At 38.4% G+C, this 22,353-nt stretch overlaps 1 protein-coding gene across 1 annotated transcript in view; it reads left to right on the top strand.

Annotated features, from left to right (window-relative positions):
* Window positions 1-987: 987 nt before the first annotated feature.
* The window catches only part of LOC145993997 (uncharacterized), a 77,133-nt gene continuing 55,767 nt past the window's right edge, over window positions 988-22,353 (top strand). The window contains exon 1 of the mRNA XM_083130038.1: window positions 988-1,028. The gene's annotated coding sequence lies outside the window, so the exon portion shown is untranslated. The remainder of the gene's footprint in view (window positions 1,029-22,353) is intronic.

Genomic DNA, 22,353 nt, shown 5'->3' with positions numbered 1-22,353 from the left:
TGGGTGCATCTACAATTTTATTGGATCTGACGATATAACGCATTTTGTTGTCGAATTCTAACAACATTTTCTGCTATTAATAATCAAAAAATAACAAGCTTTCTGCTTTCTTGTAACATAATTAAAATGAACGATGCCATTTTTTAGGGAAGATCGATGGACCGATTCGAGCTCCCCTACCCCCACCTTCCCGACGCTCATGGCCACAACTCCGAGGTTTAAGCCCTGATTAAGTCATGGTTGTATCATCAGTTCATCCATTCTCATCGTCGCGATTAATCCTCTATACAGAAAAGCGACGTAAAATAAATTAAATGGAAAAGAAAAAGAGACGAATGTAATGTACCTAGTTGATTACACACATTGTTCACTCGCCCCATAATTCTGCCGGGCCGACCTCCTCGGTGGAGTGGTTAGCACAGCGCGCTACGACGCCAGAGATCCTGAGTTCGAATCATTATTCATCCTCATCTTTGCGATTAGCCTAAAGTCGTCGTTGGCTCACACCGCCTATTTCTTAGCGATTTCTAGCCAAAGATACTCAGTTCTTGTATTTAAATGTTACAACGCATTGATTCATAACGTGACAGAAAAGGGAAGTAATATATACCAAATCAATAAACAACAATAATAGCGCTGGATCACAGTCAGATGATACATCGCATATTATTCATTCTCACACGTCGGCTACCTCCCCCTACACGCCAGATCCAAAGGGAAAAAAAGCAAGTGCTCATGAGTCTGTGGCTGCATGCGTATTACGCCGCAAGGCGAAGAATCACAGGAAGATGTTGATTGGCTCTTTCCACTTCAACGGGACGTTTTTGCGCGGGGAGACGTAGAAAATACGTGTTCGAAGGAAAAATATCCCTCCCCCCTCTTTCTCCTACTCTTTTCTTCCATTAACCAACCAGAAGACGTACAATGTAACCACACAGAACGGCTGTATATATAAACTACGCGAGCCCGTTTGAGCTTACAGTTCAGTGCACTCTTACTAGTCGCCGAGTCCTTGGCATTGACACAAGGTGAGTGGAATTGTGCGAGCTGAAATTCTTCAGCACCTGGGACAGCTTTCTCACGCCCGCTATCTATCGGTGGAATTGTTCTGCCGGTTGATTTTTTGCACGTTTGTTTTTTGTCTTCTTTCTTTGCGTCTGGTTTCAGCCAATTTCATTTAGCAACTTGTTGGGAGGTCTTAATCACAGTGTAACGCAGCTGAAAACGTTTCCTCTTTGCAGTCGTTTTGTCTTCCCTTAAATTTTTGAACGTGCTCTTCTGTACAAAAAGAGGAAAATGAAGAAAACGCTGTGCAAGGGCAATTATCTTCGGATTGTTAGTTCTGACATAAAACAAGACACATTTACATCGAGCTGTAGATTGGAATATCTTGGTGAACCATTTATTACATGGAATTCTCAAAATGTTCATTGCGTCAACACACATCGGAAGGGTTTATATAGTAAACATTAAGTGCTGACTGCCTTGCTTCGTTTAATGATTAGTAGTTATGAAATTATGCTTTTTTAATTACGTTCACGAAGGAGGGTATTGCCGAATATAGTTTTAGAATCGCTGGCGCCGACAAATATGTACCTAGTATAATTTATCGAAACAGTAGGCTATCTATCACAAATATATTTTTAGCAGAAGAAGCAAATATAGCGATGGTAGTCTCGAATTACAAATGCCTGGCGTGATCTATATTTCTAAACTCCAATTTCGAAATAGTACATACGAAATTATACATAAAATAATCATTAAAACAAACAATTTACGTACAAACGTAAATTTTTATACATTAAGAACACGTATAACATATTCTGAAGTCTGAATGTATATTAAAACAATTCCGAATTAGACGAAATTTTGCATTCCAACGAAACGAGACTATCAGTAAGTCTCCGTCTCTTCTCGATTATACGGAACCCTTGTGTCTCTCGGTCTCGTCACGAAATTCGAGCAGATACACTTTAACTTTACATGATGAAACAGCATGTCTTGTTATCTTAGCATTTACTTATGCAGTGAAATGAAATAGAATTTACTGCTCCACTTCAGAATTTCTGTTGTAGCTAATCAAATGGCACCTGTTCGAATTCAGGTGCTGACATATTTCAGTAGTTCGAATACCACTTTAAACTATAGGAAAAGGCTCCATTGACCTAAGCAATTAATATTCCACTCAATATAACTTTCAGAATGTTCTGGATTTTAGCCGCGCCAAGGTTATTCACAAAGTAGTAGAAAAAAACAGTTTTTCTCAGAATTTTCTTTCTCGCCTCGCTGAAGAGCGAAGTTTTCGGGTTTGAGTCCCGATATGGACATAAGTGTTCCTTTGTGCTTGTCCCTTCATCTAATCAACATTCGTCTTTGTAGTCATAATTAGCCAATAAATGGAAGAAATGCGAAGCCAAATAAGAAATAAAAATACAAAAATTTATAACATTTAATTTCAGGTTCATACAGATGAGGGAATACGAAAATTTATTTGATATGAAAAGGTTCGTAGTCAGCTTCTTCTGCTACATTGAAAAAAATCCACCACTCCCTTTCTAATGCTCACAACCCCCCAAATAATATTCCTATTGATCCTTCCACCTCATGATACGGAGCCTGAATGGGCATGGAAATTAATTTAATATAATTTATTCCAATAATTTCCACACCAAATAATCAACAAAATCATCACTTACGTATTTCTAAATTCACATCATTAGCATCAATAATTATAACAGCAGCACTAATTATAACTAATCCGTCCTATAGCGACGATGGGTATACGTGACAAAGCATTGAAATAAATATTGTTGTCTGGGATTCGATTCTCTTATCACGTGGTTAGTTAGCACAGTCTCGGATTCTAATCACGGCATGGGTCTTCTTCGGGGGGGGGGGGTATAATCGACTCGATCCCTCTCCCTACGCCCATGAACTCTACAGAGGAAGAAAATCATATTTAATGCATTTCAAATGTATCCATGATGGATCTTTTAACTGACAAAGCTCAAATTTAAACGTTCATAGAAAGTAAATTTCAATAAATTTATATGCTCAAATTCAAGCTCAAGAAACGTATTCAGATGTGGTCTCAGGGGGCTCGAGGGATTCAAGCTCCCTTTCCAAAAATATTCTGTTTACACTTTGTAAAATGAGTTTTATTTTTGTCTTCTCATTCATAATTATAATAGCTATTGTGACCCTTTTTTAGTAAGAAAAATAATAATTCTTCATTACCGACTTCCGTGGTGGAGTGGTTAGCACAGCGCACTACGACTCCAGACATCCAGGGTGGGTTCGAATGCCGGTGTGGGTATGAGTGTTCATCGTGTCCCTTCATGATTTCCATTTTATCATCACGTCAATCATCCTCATCGTCGGAATTAGGCAAAACTGGAAGAAAAGCGACGCTAAATAACAATCAACATCAACAGTTATGATTCATTGATTTTTACTTGCATTATGATTTCTCAGCTGTCATTTCAGCGTGGTAAAGGTGATAGATAAATGGTGACAGACTCGCATTGCTGTTGCTTTAATGGCGAGCATAAAGAGGTCCCGGGTTCGATACCCGGTGGAGGCAAATAGTGGTTAGGATCCCACTTTAAACTGTAGGTCCAGTCCCGATGAGCCTATCTGTGCATAAGGTGGCCTTAGAAACAAAAGCTCGTTATTGGCGGTCAGATTCCAGTCCTGAAGTAAGCAACTCGAAGCTGTGGCGCTACAATGGAGGCACATAGTGGTTCGGCTCCCACTTTAAACTGTAGGTCCAGTCACGTTTAGCCTTACTGTAGATAAAGTGGACTTAAAACACCAAATCAATCAATGAAATATCGCGCGACGACGCCAGGGGTCCCGGGTTCGAATCCCGGCCTGGGCATGGATGTTTGTGAGTGTCTATTCATCAACTTCATCATATCATCACTCATCCCCATCTTCGCAAATTAGCCAAAAGTGACACAAAAGCAAAGTAAAATAAAGCAAATCAATCAATCAATCGAAACTGTGGCCATACAAGGATATATGTTTTATAACATTAAGTGTCTTTCTAGATATCGTATATTATCATATTGAGTGAGTATAATATTGAGTAAAGTGTTGTATAGAATGTACCTAAATTTATTAATTCAGTTAATTAATTAGTTCGTTTATATATTCGTCTCAAAATTCCCCGGAAGGCGTCAGTCGAAGTCAAAGTAAACTTTTCTCCCCTTCAAAACACCTCACAGATTTGTTGCAGCTGTAAGGTTCTGTACGACCCATATCGCCGACCTCCGTGCCGGAGTGGTTGGCACAATGCGCTACGACGCTAGCAGTCCCGGGCTCGAATCCCCACCCGCAACATGGGTCTTCTTTGCGAGTGTCCCTCCATTGCTCATCCTCATCGTCTCGATTAGTTAAAAGAGGAGAAAAGCGAGGCTAAATTTTAAAAAAATCGAATCAAACGACGCATATCGAAATGTTGTTTGGCTCCCCCCACCTAAAAGCAAATCCTGAATACGTGTCTGATCAGAATGACTATAAAACTCCCTCATGCTGGGAAAGGAGGAAATATAGATACAGGGTGATCCATTTGGCATGTCCGAAAAGTACATACAATAAGTTAATGTACGCATCTCTGAGCAGTTTTTTGCAATATAAGCAGAACGGATGTTAGTTTTGAGTGAGTGGAGGTCACATAGCAACAGCGCTTACACTGTGTCTTATGGTATGGAAGATTTTCGAGTGTTACAAGTCATGTTGATGCTAACGTGCGAATGTGCTGAGACACCTCACTTGTGACTCTCCTACACATGTATGTACCATTAACAGGCAACAGATTCAAATATTTTCTTGTACATAACAGTCTTCTATTCTGACATCTCAAACAAATCAACCTATACATACAAACAAGAGCCGATTTGCATTAGGTGTCCGCACTCTTATAAAAGGTCGAATCAGTTAGCCGAGAAGAGAGAGGAAATAAAAATTTACAACCAAGTCGGACATATGAAGTTTCCACACTGAATAGACAAACAGTAGTGGCACAACCAATGAAGAAGTTTGTGCAATTATTGAGATTACAAAGTAGCAAACGACTTCAAAATATTTAAGACTGCATACTTAGGATAATGCTTACAATGCACTTTCCTTATGGTTAAACTATACAACAAGTTGACCTTGAAAACGAAAGCTGGAGAAAGGAAATTCGTACCTGAATAATTCATGTCTTTTAATTTAGCGTGAAATATATTTTAACATCTTCACTGTTTTTTAAGAACATATTGCACGACATTTTACTTTCTCACGTCGTTAATTAGGCATTCAGAATCAAGTCGTGAATGTTTTGGAATTAAAATGTATTCAAAATAGAAAGAGGAAATTCACACTTTTTGAGGTCAAGTGCATGTTCTTATCCTCTTGTTATCATTGTACAAAATACAACGCCGTTTCACTAGAATAACAATAGACATACCGTTCAACTACAAACGGAAATCTGAAGTAATGTTAATATAGTTAAATGATACATACCACTAAAGAAAGATAAAACTATGGATTTAAAATAAACTGCGCATATCCTTGTAAGATAAGTTCTGTATGTTTCTGCAGATGTAATATGTTAATTTAAGATTCACAACTCGGATTAATTGTGTTGTGGTGTCTCAGTTTTCCTACATCTGAGTCTTTTAAGTCCACTTTATGCACAGATAGGCTAATCGGAACAGGACCTACAGTTTAAAGTGAGACCGGAACCACTATTTTCTTCCACCGGGTATCGAACCCGGAAACCGTTGATTATAAGGCGGCGACGTGACCGCTACGTCATTCTACATAGGTATCCCATATTTACCGCATCCTTATAATCGAAAGATTGTAACCGTCTACGTTAGTTACTTTGAGATTAGTATTCTCGATTTTGTGAATCTTCAGATTGGTTGATTGATTGATTTAGTTTATTTTACTTCGCTTTTCTTCCACTTTTGGCTAATTGCGAATATGAGAATGAAATGATAAAACTGATGAAGGGACACTTGCTAAGAACACCCATGCTCAGACCGGGATTCGAACCCGGTACCGTAGTAAGCTGAGATAATTACTCCGCCACAGAAGTCGATCGAATCTTCATATTGGACCAGGGATATAATCAAAGCGGATATGCGGATATACGTTATATTGGGAAGACTATTATCCGGATTATTTGTAAATTCTGGTGACAGATAAATAAACCTAAGGTATCAGGATTGCTGATGTACGCATAATAGAATATCCGCTATTCAGATTTTGATCCATAGTTACGCTCAGAACAGTTGATTGTAATTTTTTGCCACTTCTATTTCCTGCCATCTTCCTTGTTGATACGCACGTAAACAAAAATAGTTAAAGCTGAAAAAATCCACTTCTTTCATGGTGATATTCGAGTCTGCTTGTCTGTGATAACTATTGAGAACTAAGAAGAACTATGATTGCTAAAAGTTGAGTATTTGTGGGTAATTGACTCCTCCTTCAGATATTTCTAGAACCAGGGGGAATTTGTCACTAGACTATCCTAGACTATAGGCTAGCGCCCGCAAGAAAATGAGACGCTGAAGGGGCAAAAGTAAAGTAAAGTTCTCCCCTGTGCATAGCACCACGCCATGAAGGCGTATAGGGGGTGTGGGGGTAACGCCCCACACTTTCTTGATCCGGTCGTGAGTGGGGGTGATGTGATCAGCATCACGCCCCTGACCGCCTTTACCCCCCAGGGTTTCCCCCAGGTACCCATGTTATTCGACGCTGGGTGGACGCCGGAGCCGCTGAAGGGGCATCAGTGAAAAAGACCATCAACTATTAAAATTCCTTAAATTTGTGATAATAGCAAAACAAAACAACATGTCAAGTCCTTTCACTTGCTTTTTTATGAAAGAAGGTAAAAGGAAGGAGTTCCTAGCGTTTAAATAATTTCTTACATCATAACCATATTTTCGGTACTGTATTTTAACCAGAGTACACGTCTGAAGTCAAGACAAATTTTTAATCAGATGTGTATATTTTTTAAAGTTTAAGAGTGTTATTAATACAGAGCATGCAAATAATTGGAGTGAAGTATCATGATAACATAACTGTTAATGATAATAATAATAATAATGTTGATGATGGTGATAATAATAATTATACTTTCTGGAACTCATTCTAACTGGCTTCCTGTTATATCTGGTGTGCCGCAAGGAAGCGTTCTTGGCCCTCTGTTATTTGTATTATATCTGGATGATCTCACAGACCTCTTTAATTCCCCCATCTCAAGCACAATTCTAATGTTTGCCGATGATTGTAAGATTATGAGAGAAATAAAACAGCCATCAGACATGCAAATTCTCCAAAATGACATTAACAGATTCTCTGAATGGTGTAAGCGATGGAAACTGTCCACAAACCCTTCTAAATGCTCATACATAACAATTTCATTGAAACAAAACATTCTTGAAGGCAATTATACACTCACCGACCTCCCTCTAGCAAAAGAAGCGCAACACCGAGATCTAGGTATCCTTATAGATTCAAAACTAAATTTCGATAATCACATATCAACCATCACAAAAAAGGCAATGCGTATGCTAGGCCTACTTTACAGATTCACCGAAATCAATAACCCGAAAGCACTTTCCATTTACTTCAAGATATTTGTGTCCCCCATTCTAGAATATTGTTCACCAATCTGGAACATGGCTGCCCATTCTCATACCTCCAAGATCGACAGTGTTCTCAGCTTTTTCCTCTCCATCGTTCGATATAGAGTGCCTGCCCTAAGACACCTGCCTAAGAGAGATCTTCTTGTAAAACTGCATATTAATACTCCAGTAACTCGTAGATACATTGCAGATATGAAATTGCTATATAAGATTATAAATGGAAACTTAAGATGCAGCATCCCACTCCACGAACTCTCCCTCAGAGTGCCTACACATAAAACACGGAGCAAGGAAACTTTTCACACTACAACTCCCAGGCTCTCACTCATACAACGATCACTATTCGCGATTAAAATTAACCGATATGCCATCTGCCGGGATTTTCAGGAAGTACTCTAAGTAGGATACGTTGTGTTGAAGTCGTTTAAAGCATGGTGAATATGCGAGAAAGTAAGGTCTACTGTTCAGGTTTTTTTTGTTTTTTTTTTTTGCTCTAAATAGTTTTATGGGTCAGAACAAATTAAAAGTTTTCATGTGTTTCCACCCCGTGGAATCAACAAAATGAAATTTGTTAATAAATCAGGGAAAACGTAATTGACAGAAGATTGGTATGGGGGATATAACACTGTAATCCGGCAAGGAAATTACGAAGAATGCACGAGTCTGCTTACTTTATTTATCGAGAGATAAATATATATATTTCCATGAAAGTAAAGTTTTAAATTGTACTTTATAAATAAAGCTTCTTTTTTTTTTTTCGAAAAATCATGAAGCGTCTTAACCAATGCGTCCATGTATTACCGGTGTTACGTATGTGTGAAATTTGGAACAGGTGCAAGTCGATTAAGAGGGAATATGAAAATAGTTTGAGAATGAATTAATGTCAAATGTAACCAGAAAAAAAGTGGATATGCTAATGTTACTGTTTCATTCAGTACGATGTCCTTTTTCAGTGAGTATAGCCTGGTCATGAAATCGTGAATATTATTATTAAACCAGCCTTTCTCTTTCGAGAAAGAACTGCAACGATATGTTCGCAATTTTCTCCTGTCCGCGCTTTTCAAGTACAGGTCAATTTCAATTCCTTTATTTTCAAATAATTTCCGAGAACCCCAGTTACATGACTTGCAGATGATACAGCACTGCTTTGGACAACCAGTGCGTATACATAGTTTCGTCTGCATTTTCCGTGTTATTTTTGCCTATCATAATTACATGTTTCGTTCTCAGTACAGCTTCACGTTTGTTAGAGTACCTGGAATTCACATCGCATTCGCAATATTTAAAAATAATGCGTAATTTAAACGTTTTCTACCATACCAGTCATGACAACACGCTGCTCTTTTATACTACTGCTGAATGTAAACAAAGATCTATCCTACTTAGAGCGGCCATATTGGAAGCGACACTAGCGCTCAGGTGGTAATTTTAATCGCGAATTCCATAGGCTACCGAATCAGTTCAATATAATCTCAAACCAAATAGATATATTCACTTCATATTCATTTTTTATCAGGAACATAGAAAAAATTGTACATAAGTGATGCTTTTGTGAAACTGATCTTTTTACCTTGGTCCTTTTTTTTGACTTGTTTTATTTTTGTTTATTTTATGTTATCCGTTCTTTTGTTTTTAATCTTAGTCTATTGTTTTATTGTTGTTTCTTTCTGGTTTAAAATGGCTTCTGCTGTACTGGAAATTTCAATAAATAAATAAATAAATAAATAAAGGATAGCCTAGGGCCTCAAATTTGATAAATCCTTCCCTTTACTAGAACCGTTCATCTATATTGTTAGTTCTGTCATTGAAGTAAATCTTTGACATAGATTCTTCTTTGGAATATTCTCTAATGCGTTATTGGTGATGGTTACTTATATATAATTTCAAAATACAATTTCTTGGTATGATTTTATAGCTGCAATACAAACACGAACAAACCTGCCCTATTTGAGATTCAAACTCAAACTCCAGTTTCGGCAGTTCACTATTCTCGTAGACAGCAGACAACTTTGAATGGTTCATAACTTGCAGAAGATAAAAAAACGTGCAAGAAATTTTGCTTCCTTGGGTTGTTTTTGGCTTAATGTGATTCGTGCTGGGACCACGATTTTAATTACGGTTCCAACCACTCGTTGAATTCTTCCAACTCGATAACTTGTGTTGTAAACTTGTAAAATCCTGTAGAAAATTACATTACACAGAAGTAATTTATAACCCTGTTTCTCGTGCAGAACATCCTCGCAAACAGTGACCAAATTGGCCAAATTGAGAATGCTGAAAACGAAATAACTTAAAAATATTTATCAGAGATATTTCTTTGACCACAGAAGGTTTACAGATAGGCATATATGCATGTAATATAATATAACGAAATAGTGAATGCATACAATTAATATACCCTACCGTGCAAATTGTCTATCACCAATTTCGTGCACTTTATTTGACCCAATAAGAGCTTCAAGAATTAAAAGAAAACTCAAAACAAGCTGTTGACAACTTCTGCACCAGCATACATAAAAATCCATCGCTTAAAATCACATAGGATGTAAGAGAAGAAAATAATGAAAATAGTCATGGACAATTTGCACCATAATACTCATGGATCCCACTGTACTATTATACAGGTGACTTAATCTGTGTAAATACTCTCATTCTAAAAATTTAAACTATTTTATGCACACTTTTATATTCACATCATAAATATTGGTTTTAATGTTAAAGTTGTTCAACTTCCTGTTGAACACTGATATTGACGATGAAATTTAATCTGCATGTTATTCTGCATGAGGTAAAAACTGATATAAAGCCACATACCGGTTTAACAAGTAATTGTTGGACAAGTATTTTCTATGGTTTGCTGACAAGCTTTTCTACTTGGCGCGTGCTTATTTTGCTTGGGTGGTCTTCCAGATCTCAGACGTCTAGTTGATGAGTTAATAGTCGAAGACGTGTGGCTTGCTTGCGCATAGGAATTGCTGAGGAAAGTTCAGAAGCCACAAAGACATTGGTGAAGAACAAGGTACCTGTTTTCTGCGTTCGAGAATTTTCGGATTCCATAGGTTAGAGACCTCACAAAATTACTTTTTGCAGTGCTTTTTTTTTCATTGAAGCATTTCAAGAGAAATTCAACGTAGGTTAAAGCATATGTTATTCGTTAATTTCATAAGACTGTTAAAATTTTAATAGTATTATATTTATAAAATTGAAGACCTTAAAGTGACATCACCTAATCATGTTTAGGTCTCACCTGTATAATTCCATCTTGGATGAAGATTACAGTTGTCCATGTACCGGGTGGCCAGAATTAAAGTTACCCGACTCAGAGCCCTCCGTAGCCTGTTTGAGGCATCGTAGAACTCTGAAATTTGGTGAATCCACTATGCAGACCATGGGGAAGAGGATGGCGATAAAAAATAGTTCCATTTTCCGCCACCAGGTTGAAATGTGGCGCTGTAATAATGAATATTGAAAAACATAAGTCAGGTGTACAAATCTTTATTTGTTGATTTCTTCCAGTACAGCAGTGTTCAATATGCGTGCCAGCAATATTACTACAGTTCTGATAAAACAACTTCACCACCAATGCACGTTCTTTCTTATTTAATGGCATGGTGATCACTTCCGAACTTTTGTTCAGCACTCACGTTAAGTGATTTACCTGAGTTATTAATTAGAAAGACATTTGTTAGTGGCTGGAAGTAGCGAGAAAATAATCTTTCGTTTATTGCAAGACTGCAAGGTGAAGGCAAATCCATAACCAATTGGAGCAGTTTACGTCATTATTACAACCCATCATGGAAGTACAGCGCCACGTACGGAAAATTGAACTTTTTTCTTCTTTATCGCCATCCTCTTCCCCATGGTCTGAATACTGGATTCACCAAATTTCAGAGTTCTACGATGCCTCAAACAGGCTACAGAGGGCTCTGAGTTGGGTAACTTTAATTCTGGCCACCCGGTAAGCTTAAGAGAGCGGTGCAGTCGGCGGCCATGTTAGGGTCACCCTGTCTAGAATTTCGTATTGAGATGATAACTTTTGCCGATCTAGTACTAGGTGCCTATGACCAGATGATAGCTGGTCTGGCGATATATGCCTGTAGTTCTATTTTTGATTCATTCCCATCGCTATTGTTAATATGATGACTGCAATCCATGAGTTAAAAAAAATACGAAATTGCGTTTAGACTGTATGATCGCACATGTACACTCTGTCCCGGGAATCTATGGAGCAAGCGAACGAAAACTAGTCTCTGCGCAAGTAGTAACTCGAAAGAGCTTGAGCAATGAACGTGTGAGAGGGGAAGGGAGTGCATAAAGAGGAAAGCGCCGATGCAGCTATTAGTCGCTTGCAGCAGCAGCGCGCACTGCCTTGCTCTGTTCACTCGCTTTCTCCCCTTTTCTACCGTTATGCGCGACGTTGCTTCAGAGATTCCCGAGGCAGGGTGTAGGCTATATTTTTTCCCTCAAATTTTACAAGTAGACATTCTTGTGGCACCTATAACTAACGTGTTTTAAGTAACAGGGAAAAATCATAGCGTGAAAGTAGCAATTGTAGCTTTCCTGGCGATCTGTACTTCGTAATTATCCCCTGATGTTGAGAGCAATGTATGGGCTCGAAACGTTGGACGCTAATTTCGAAATAACCTGGCTTTTAATCCGAGAACGCTTGTTCATAGTGTGTAAGTTATTACTCTTATTAAAACTAAATATATATGTGGGAAATACATTGCTTGTAAACCACCAAATAAGGACTTTATTCATGGCCAATTAAGGCGAATACATAAGTAGATCCATCGTTCCTGAACCCATAGTTTAAAAGTAAATTCAAAACACTACATGCATTCACCGAAATCAACACCTACACCCCTGACTTGCAAGGCAACATTGTTAACTATACGCTACAAGTCAGACGTTTATCCCGTTTCCTGTATGAATTTTCATTCAACACGTTTATTCCTTCCTTTCAGATGGTTCTAAAAGAAATCTTCACGGGTTATTCCCAACAAAAGAATAAAAAAGGGAGACCTGTTTCGCCGCCTCGCAAGTCCATCATGTTTCATTCACTTCAAACCTTATGATGTCCATTACAAGGAAATGCAACATGTCTGAGTACCTTATTACTAGAGACAGCGTATTTTACATGCGGAAGAGCGTTCAGGAACACGTCTTCGGTGATTCTTTTTGAGAATTCTGTTTTCGTCGTCTAACGCATAGCAGCACAGGCCATCGACATTGATTTCGCAGCTCTAGAGCCGGGATGCGCATTGAATTTCAAACTGGTTTCCTCGCTTGTAATCCACAGATGACGATCGCGAGAAGTTGTGGCAGAGGATGTGGTAATAGTCGCATTAAAATGCATGGACTCTTGTTGAGCATCTGTATTACAGCTTATGCACTCTCCGCCGATGTGTAGTCTTCCCTTCTGGTTTACAATGAACGAAAGATGAACTCTCAATGGTTCATTTATCACCGCCTTAGGCCACTACATAAAATTAACTATGCATTGTCCTTTTTTCTAGCCACAATATTTTATCACCAACTTTCATGGTGAGACCATTAAATCCAGTATGTAAAAGAGCTTTCAGTGTCTCTTCCATAGTTCATTGGCTAACGCACCCTCAGTGGAGGCACATTTTACAGTGATTCGATTCCCATTTTAAACTCTAGGACAAGCCCGATTACACTATCTCAGCATAAAATGGACTTCCAACAAAATTTCCCAAAATAGTTTTCAGATGTACAGTCACGTACATCGCAATCTCTACCATTAAAGTCTCTGAGACTTCTATTTTACATTCTATGTCCTTACTTTGGATGCTTTTTGTTGGTGTTGTCATATTTATCCACACCCCCCAAACACTCCCAATTTTTTTTACAAAGGTCCAAATTTTGGTCATTTGACACTCAATTTACCCTTACATTCCCGAAAATACAAACTCTTCTCCCCTTCTGGATAAATATTTCCCCATGCCTGGACTAGCAACCAGAAACTTGGGTGAAAAGATTGGAAGTCGACTAAGTAACACACTAGGCCACCGAATCAGTTGGAAAAAAGGGCATGGTTTCAAACCCACAAAACAAAATGTTTCAAAATGCATCGATGTAATTTGAAGGATTATGGAAGTAATACGTACACACATACGATTTAGAGTTGATTTCGTTTGTCGGTGGCACTACATTTCAGTTGTTAATTTCTCACTTTAAGCACATATATTCAATTCTAATTTGCTAATATCCTCAAAGTTGACTTACCCTTTTTTTGCATCCTGCTGCTTTATTTCGTATCTAGAACATCGCCTGACAATAGCGTTAATTTGAGAAGCGCCAAAAGGATAAAAAAAAGATTGAATACTTTTGTCTCAGTCCATTGCATCAAAGTCTATATAACCTTTGTAATGGTTCCCTGAAACAAGAGTTCAAAGGAAGTCCTGATTATCGCCTAACGGATTTCCACAGCCGTTTGTACACCCTCGAGTCACAAGGAAATTGATTCATTAAAGATCTTTCGAGATACTGACATGGTTGGGCAATTTATAGTTCTTCGCGTCTTGTTTTGAATTGGAGTATAAAGATCCTTGCAACACTTTACGGAATGTAGACCCTTGCAGCGTATTATGTTGTGGCTGGATTTAAAGGAGGCCACGTACCTTTTATTGACTATAAGATCGCTAAACGAAATTCATTAGCAACCTGTCGTCAAACATGAACTACATTTCTTGTTATCCTCATCGAAGGTGCAAGGGCAACTGGGATACGTCATTTTGCACGACCAAAAAAAAAAAGAACCTTTGTCAACGTTGACCATGAATCAACCAGCAGGTGAAAACATGTTATCTAGATCTTGTCCCAATGACCTGCGCTAGCTTAACACAGACATCAATAAAAATCAAGCAACCATGTTCGTTTTACGGGACACCTAGAAAGTGATGTGCTAGACTACCAAGCATCGTTTTTAGTTCTTTGCGCAGTTAAAAGGAATGCGTCTTTTTTTAACGAGTTCTCAGGATAGTTCATTTCAGTGCGAGGAACTCACACGTCACTGATTTCAGCGGCAACCAGAGAATCTGCTAATTACCCAGAATGTGAGCTCCAAGTGTTGCACAGTACGTTCCGGAATGTTCAATCGAGTTCTTGTTTCTGCTTTTTCGTCAAGTTCCTGCCTTTCCGCTTCTTAAAACATCCTTCCTCTTGCTTTGTATGCAATGCCAGGGTATTACTAGTTTTCACTGCGTCCAGCAACACCTGACCCGAATGGACAAAGTCGGATGGACAAGTCGCCATTAATTTCTTCTGACCACTTTTGCTCAGGAAAACCTAATGAAATTGCAGGAGTTTGGCCTCGTTTGTTTGCCATAAACAAGCATATACAACTACAGTTCCACGGAATAGTTTCTTCAATTAGATTTTTTTGCAGACGAATGTAACTGGGAAAGTGCAAATGCATTCAAAAGGGAGTTGACTACATTGCAAATTTCATCTTACTTGTCCGATTGGTATCTCGTGTTGCTAATGCAAACTTCTTGCAAATGATCATAATATCAATAATAATAAAATGTAGTTAAACTGAAAAGAAGAAAACAAAATGCACAGACTAAAATTACAAATTTGAACTTTTTCGTACAAAGCCTGTTGACCACAGAATTCGATTTCTAGTTCTGCCGAAGAACTAGACACAGTTCAAATCTAGAGATCCCCGCTTTTGAAATCTCTAGAAAACCGTGTTTGCCAACTAGACCGTATTCTATTTAGCTACTTTCTTTTGTGCTCTACACATAATCAGAAAGTCAGAATCAATCTTCAGCCATGATGCTCACCCCCCGCGATACCTTACGGATGGGAAAATATTATTATTACTTATTACAGCCTTTTCTTCCACTCAATCATATACATAAAATTATAATATGTACACATTGCACATAAACACTCTCCCGCCTTCGCCGACCTCCGTGGCGATGTGGTTAACAGGAGTCCCGGGTTCAAATCTCGGCCCGGTCATGATTGTTCTTTGTGAGTGTCCCTTCATCTATATCATCACTCATCCTCATCATCGCGATCACCCAAAAGTGGCAGAAAGGAGACGTTAAATAACCTAAGCCCCGCGACAAGTTAAGTTTGCAGCAACTTTTCACCGATGTAGACCCAAACGTGCGTGCAGAATATAGTTCCGCTGCAATACTGCCGATTTTCTCAATGTCTGTGATATGAACAGCTTGGCGGTCGAGGCAAGACTCGCACGGGAGATGCTGAGCCCCGTTCTCGCGCGGATTAATACATAAAACCTGCTGCAAACTTAACCTGTCGCGGGGTATAATTGAATCAGTCAATCAATCAATCTCCCGCATTGATACCTAGTTACAGAAATAAATACAAAATATATTTTAAAACACATATCGATGCCAGTAATGTATGCTTTCGGTTTACCGGTGTATGGATGAGTAATTTCTATAAAATACTAACGGAAGTTATTTTAACGCTTTGTATACAAACCTTCATCTCTAAGAAATGCTTTACAAGAGGATATCAGGGGTTATGTTTTCTCAAGTACATTTCTATTTTGCATGAATTTAATGGACTAATTTGAACTAGTACAATAAAGGTATAACTGAAAGTAAAAGTATTAAACCTTGGATTTCGTGAGAAAAATTATATTGCTTGCTTTCTTCTATCATTATACATTGTGCTTGAGGTTACATATTTTACGCTTTGTAATGGATTGATCGAAATTTTGGATTCGATGCGTCAAGACAAGACAAAATCAAGTGTTCTCATGAATCAAGACACATTGGATTTTTTTGTAGCGTACATAAATCTAAAAGATTTATGCATTGTCTCTGAGGAAGTTTTTAGTGTATCTTTACCTTTTGAATGCGTTGTGTACGTCCTGTGCAGGTCCTTGTAATACAACCTTGCCCTTTCTCAAGGGGCTTTTTAAACCCACTTTTTTAAAGTTAAGGCAATGGGTTTCTGCAAGAGGAGTTTTCCTCGTACATTTTGTAGAGTGCGAAATGGGCATGTGTGCCGACACCCTAAAATTTTTAATTCATTCATTCGTCTCGATGTCTTAAAATGCATTAGATCAGAAGTTTTCGTCAGTGACGAAATAACAACCCAACAAGTACATCGGTTGTATCATTGATGCATTTGAAGTGTTTAAAATAAACATTCAAAAAATAAATGTCAGGTATATGTATTAACTTACATTTAATTACCCTTGTAATTACACCCTAGAAATTGCAGTTTTGTGTAAATTTGTAACTACGCCACACGAATATACCCGAACACAGAAGGCTGTCCAACGGTTCCACCTCCATGTATTCAACATTTAGTACCGTAGTCGGAATCAGAATTGCAAACGTAGCCTGAAGCAAATAAAACTAACAACCGAAATCATACATTTTTGTCACTGCTGTGCATGACAAAAGTGGACATTTTTGATCGCCACCGACCAAATAACAGGTAGCAGTAGTTCGGCACCGCCATAATGAAGGTATAGAAACTTTAAAAATAAAACTCAATTCGTTTGTGGAAGCTCATCTTTTCGGTCCATCCTATGCTTAGCATTTCGTTTCACTTGTTTTTCATCTTCGGTCATGTTTTTTGGTCTCTCTATTTTTGAATCGTTAATATTATGATTGCCTTGTCCCGAAACAAAAACATAAGAAGAACGCATACCGTGATAGACTTGTAAAAAAGACGCAGTAATGAACGCTCTTTGACAACTAACACAGGAAATGAACTAAGCAATTTCATCCACCATGCCACCCAACAGATGTCGCCACATGAGGCTAATTCAACTTCAATCCATAAGAAATGTGAACATCATGCGGGGTACTTGTAAACTCAAAGCAAATTGATAAAGTCACGGAGCGAGGTTCAACGAAAACAGAAGCGTTAAGATTAGGTACTTGAATTCGTTGCCGTTGGGCGGAAAGAAATAAAAATCCATGTCCACGCAACATTTATTCATCAGATTTTGATTGGTTTGAAGATCATCCGAAGCAAAATTGTTTTCGTCTGTCGTGATGAGAACTTGAATACGAAAAGAAAGAAAAAAATGGTGTTCATTTTCACTTATTGCTAGACTGTCTATTTAAGTGAATTGGTTCGTGCAAGAGTGACTTTGTGTTATTGCCAAACCTTGCCTTTTCGTTCGTTGACACATCCAGCACCGAAATTCAGTGTTGCCAGACTGAATTATGAAGATTGATCTCTTTCGCGCAACAACCGTTGAAAGTATAGTTTCCAGTTAGTTTTAAGTCCTCGATATTAGTCAAATGGGAATCTGTATCGGAACTCCAAGGTACCTAGCTGCTATAAAATGCCATAGGCCAGTATTCCTTAATTTGCGTCACAGAGGGAAATATCTCTTTTTCGTTCGCCATCTTGAAACACGTGTATCTTGAATGCAATACTAGAGTAGCCCTCTCTTTGTCTAGCTATTACAACTAATCATTTCTAAATTTGCGACTAATATCGTGGTCACAAAATTGGAATCTCGCCAATTTGCCCCCTCCCTCCCCCTAGAATAAGCATTTTTTGCAGCATTTTTTATTGCAAAGTATAGACAAATTTATAAGCTACTCTACATGTGTGAGTTTCGTTCATCAACCTCCGAAAATGTAGTCAAATGGAAAATGAGCATTTTTATGGCAATCGAATAACAGGAAACACTAGTTTCGGCAAATTATTCTTAATTGAAAATACACTAATTTTAAGCTAGCAAGAGAGAGAGAGAGAGAGAGAGAGAGAGAGACAAAGTACATATTATCGTAGTGTTTGAATGAAAGACAGGCTTCACGAGTTTTTAAACAACCTCACGTAGACAAAAATCGTCGTATACCCATTCGATCATTCTGTCTAATGCGTGAGCCTCTTAAGGTATTTGCCAACCTGCGGTTAACGTAGTGACATTGAAATAAAGTTCGAAATGCGATGTGTCTGCATTAAAAGGGGCTAAATTTGAAACTAGAGATGCAACTTAGAACTAGAACTAGATTTGGAACTTGTCTCTCGTGGAATTCAAAATGCTCATTGTAATACTTTTCTAAGAGCTAAGTAGAGTGCAAAAGAGGGCCAGGTCTGGTTCCAAATGCCCAAGTTGGCAACAATGTTGAGGCTTCAAGATGGCAAGAAAGAACATCATGGACGTTGTTTAAACACGGCGATGTCGAGTGTCTTGAACAGCGCACTTGTGACGCCGGAAAATCCGACTACAGTCGTGCATGTCCAAGTTCATCACGTTAAGAAAAGTTGATGGTATTTATAGTGACAATTGGCACGTGGGCATTTTAAATAAGAAATTTGTTTAATTTATCAAGAACAAACGCGAAAATTAACACGAGTATCACGATTCCACAGGTAAAAGGTACGATTAGCCGCAAGAATAACTAACACATGAAATTCTAATTAGGAATAACTAACACTCAATTTCCGTAGCGAAATGTTTGGTTAATGCAGTATTGACAGATCGTGGCACAAAAATCGTTTTATGACAAGTTGCAAATAATCCTATATGTTTTGTTAACTCTTCGGAGCATTAATGAAGATCATTGACATAATCGACCGTTTCCTGTCACACGTATACTCGCACTGTTATAGAATGTTTTGTTAAAACACTTCATATTGTTAATGTAATGGATTTGAACTCTGAAAAATGTTATCATTCTCGGTTTTACTTGACGATCTTTAACAGTGTAACAATCCACCAATTCCATAACACATGGAACAACTCCACTATTATATTCTCGACTTGGTCTCTTCAGAATTTGAAGCGAAAAATTGTAACGGATTGATATTTCCTACAGAAACATGTGCTCTTTGAATTAATTGCATAGTGTAATTTATCTTTTTTTTTTACAAAATATAAACATAATGGTTTCTATGATTTGTCTCCTTTCCTGGTGCTTAACATTCCGTTGCATTTTTAAAATGAACGAACACTACCCGAAAGAGAAGAATCACATGTGAGTACAAATTTAAAAGTTTTTCAAATGTATCAGAACATTATAAATAAAATTTCAGCTTTATGTACAGAATATAATAGATGAAATAGGCCCCACCGGATGCTACCAGGGCCGGATTAAGGTGGGTGCTATTGATTCTGCAGCATTGGGCCCATCCTGAAATAGGTTCAGATGAAAACAGACGAGACTTTTCCGAAAGCTGAACAGTTTTCTTTTGCTATATTAACCTGAAAATAAATCTTAGATTGAAATTTGGAGCTCCAATTTCGGACGCCTAGACACAGCGTTACTTATTATACAGGTACTATTATTCTTTGCGCTGTGACGTAACTAAAACGTCATTGTGTTTGTTGTTCACCGAAGATTTCAAGCATCAGGCCCAATTTCGTCTTAATCCGGCCCTGGATGCTACTGGTATTCTGCAATTTTAGTGTGACTTATATTAGAAGTTTCTTACTCACAAATTCGCAAACAATTATAGTTCTGGTTTTCATTTTTTTTCTTCTATTTAAGACTTTACAAGTAAAATTTAACAAAAGTTAACCTTGACGGATATGTGGAAAATTACGAGGGTGATTCAGATGAAAACCTTAATTCGTTTTTGTTTCTTATCTTGTAGATTTCTGTATGTAAGGTTGCACAAGTTTGCAGCATTTTAGCACAGATCTATTGATTGATTTGGTGTTTTTAAGTCAACTTTAAGCACAGTAAGGCTAATCGGGACTGGACCTGCAGTTTAAAGTGGAATCCGAACCACTATGTGCCTCCAACGGGTATAGAACCCGGGACCCTTGAAACACAGATCTATTGCTGATCTACATTTATATTCAACTTTGAGTTAGTGCCTGTTTACCTTAAAAAGAATAAATCTTTGGGGTCCACGTGCAGTCACTTATGAGCCATTGCCAAGGCCTTTCCACCCATTTGCTCGCAAACTGAGTTCATTCTCAAACTTTCTCCTCCATTAGTAAACTTGCTGGTGTGGTAAGCGTGCAGAAATACGATAGGTCACACTAAAAGTTTTTAGACACGCGCAAGTAAAACACTGGAGACCAAAAGTATGAATGCTATAATTTTTCAAAGTATTCTCCATGACAGTTGATACACTTGTTCATCCGCTAAAACCAAGTGTGAAAGCACTGGGACCACACATCTACAGGCACCTCGTGAATGCACTGAACGAAGGCGGTGACTGCCTCCTCGGGAGTAGGAAATGAAGAACCTCGTAATGTATCATTGATTTTAGGGAACAGGAAGAAATCACAAGGGGCGAGGTCAGGACTGTAAGGAGGATGAGTCATTTCTTCGATGTTGGAGGCTTTGAAGAATCCAATTGTTCGTACTGCTGTATGGCTGCGCGCATTGTCTTGATGCACAATAATGCGACTTCGTGGGCGTTTTTCACGAACTTTCCGTACGATCTCCGGTAAACAAACCGTAGTGTACCATTCAGCATGTTGCAATATGGCCCGTCCGACTGAAGAAAGTGGCAACCATTTTTTGCCAACACTTCGTCCCTTCCTGACTTTTGTTGGTGGGTCTTCATCCTGGAAGATCCACTGCGTCGACTGTCGTTTGCTCTCGGGTTCATAACAGTACACCCAAGTTTCGTCACCTGTTACGATGTCATACACTGCATTTGATTGTCCTTGGTTAAATTTGTCCAGCATTTTCATGCACCATATGACCCGTGCCTGCTTTTGCTCCTGAGTAAGATGGTGTGTGATCCATCTGGCACAGAGCTTCCTGACACCAAGGCGGTCATGCAGGATCGTTTGATCCTGACTCATACCAATACCCAGTGTTGCACTAATAACTGCATATGTCACCCGGTTATCCTCCTCTATCATGCGACGCACTCTGTCGACGTTTTCTTGAGAAGTTGCTGTCACAGGACGACCATCACGTAATTCATCACTGAGTTTCTGACGTCCACGTCGAAATTCTAAAAACCAATTAAACACAGTCGCACGGCAAGGGGCTTCCTCCTCAAATGCATTTCGGAGCCTTTCATAACATTGCTGCTGCGTTAAACCTGCTCGAAAATCGTAAAAAATCATTGCTCTGAAGTGCTCCCGTGTTAAATCCATTTTACTGTACACACACGACAATAATTGACTAATTTCTGGCACACAACAATTAACAACATAAATTCTGGAGCATTATCACACTTCACAGACTACTAACTTCAACATATCCTAGAGACAATGTATTGCTGCAATCAGTGTTGCCGCATCTAAAAACTTTTAGTGTCACCCACGTATATTGAATTTTCATTTGCCGAAAAATTTCTGTAAGTTTTAGGCTAACAGAGGGCAAGAAACCATTCCTCTTCACTGGTGCAAGTGTGTAGAAGAGGCGCCATTTTGAAAATGACAAATATGGAATTTTGAAGCTCACTTGATTAGTGTTGCAGCCTTGAGATCGTTTTGTAAATAGTGGTAACGTCTTCGCCTTGTAATCAAGGGGTCCCGGGTTCGATACCTCATGTAAATAGTTGATACCTCATGTAAATTTGAGCTGTAAACATACAGTCTGTCCAACAAATTCTTATTGCACTTTTAAGGTTTTCATTTGAATCATCCTCGTAATTACAAGTACTATATAATTATAATATATTATATTATAATATATGTTCGTTCTTATATGCCGTACAAAGTAATGGCTACATCCGCTCTCGTTTGCAAACTAAACAAAACAATTATCTATGGGTTACACGTGTATATCATATATAGAAAGGGCAC

Source organism: Lepisma saccharinum, chromosome 10 (assembly GCF_977018435.1).
Source record: "Lepisma saccharinum chromosome 10, izLepSacc3.1, whole genome shotgun sequence".
Classification (NCBI taxonomy): domain Eukaryota; kingdom Metazoa; phylum Arthropoda; class Insecta; order Zygentoma; family Lepismatidae; genus Lepisma; species Lepisma saccharinum.
The sequence above is the reverse complement of the archived record's forward strand: the minus strand, read 5'-3'. Positions and strand labels throughout refer to the sequence as shown.